The sequence below is a fragment of the Trachypithecus francoisi genome, unplaced genomic scaffold (genome assembly GCF_009764315.1).
Source record: "Trachypithecus francoisi isolate TF-2019V2 unplaced genomic scaffold, Tfra_2.0 Lachesis_group0, whole genome shotgun sequence".
NCBI lineage: Eukaryota > Metazoa > Chordata > Mammalia > Primates > Cercopithecidae > Trachypithecus > Trachypithecus francoisi.
The window spans coordinates 11,235,423-11,236,893 of NW_022681453.1; positions in this window are offsets into that span (position 1 = coordinate 11,235,423).

The window sequence follows — 1,471 nt, forward strand, 5'->3', positions numbered from 1 at the left end:
TAAACAAAGCCACCAGGAAGCTCAAATTGAGTGGAGCTTACCACAGGTCAAGGAAGCCTGCCTGCCTCTGTAGACTCCTCCTCTGGGGACAGGGCATAGCTAAACAAAAAGCAGCAGAAACCTCTGCAGATGTAAATGACCCTGTCTGACTGCTTTGAAGAAGGCAGTGGGTCTCCCAGCATGGAGGTTGAGATCTGAGAATGGACAGACTGCATGCTCAAGTGGGTCCCTGACCCTTGAGTAACCTAACTGGGAGACATACCCCACTAGGTGCAGACTGACACCTCACACATCACATGGCTGGTCACACCTCTGAAACGAAGTTTCCAGAGCAAGAATCAGACAGAACACTCGCTGTTCAGCAATATTCTGTCTTCTGCAGCCTCTGCTGCTGATACCCAGGCAAACAGTGTCTGGAGTGGACCTCAAGCAAACTCCAACAGACCTGCAGCTGAGGGTACTGACTGTTAGAAGGAAAACTAACAAAGAGAAAGGACACCCACACCAAAACCCCATCAGTTCGTCACCATCATCAAAGACCAAAGGCAGATAAAACCACAAAGATGGGGAAAAAGCAGGGCAGAAAAGCTGGAAATTCAAAAAATCAGAGCACATCTCCCCCTCCAAAGGAATGCAGCTCATCGCCTGCAATGGATCAAAGCTGGATGGAGAATGACTTTGACAAGTTGAGAGAAGGCGGCTCCGGTTGATCAAACTTCTCAGAGCCAAAGGAGGAACTATGTACCCAGTGCAAAGAAACTAAAAATCTTGAAAAAAGAATGGAAGAATGGGAAACTAGAATGACCAATGCAGAGAAGGCCATAAACGAACTGATAGAGATAAAAGGCATGACATGAGAATTACGTGACAGATGCAAAAGCTTCAGTAACCGACTCAATCAACTGGAAGAAAGAGTATCAATGATCGAAGATCAAATGAATGAAATGAAGTGAGAAGAGAAGTCTAGAGAAAAAAGAGGAAAAAGAAACGAACAAAGCCTCCAAGAAATATGGGAATATGTGAAAAGACCAAATCTACCTCTGATTGATGTGCCTGAAAGTGAGGGGTGAAATGGAACCAAGTTGGAAAACACTCTGCAGGATATCATCCAGGAGAACTTCCCCAACCTAGTAAGGCAGGCCAACATTCAAATTCAGGAAATACAGAAAATGCCACAAAGATACTCCTCGAGAAGAGCAACTCCAAGACACATCATTGTGAGATTCACCAAAGTTGAAATGAAGGAAAAAATGTTAAGGGCAGCCAGAGAGAAAGGTCGGGTTACCCACAAAGGGAAGCCCATCAGACTAACAGCAGATCTCTTGGCAGAAACTCTACAAGCCAGAAGAGAGTGGGGACCAATATTCTACATTCTTAAAGAAAAGAATTTTAAACCCAGAATTTCATATCCAGCCAAACTAAATTTCATCAGTGAAGGAGAAATAAAATCCTTTACAGATAAGCAAATGCT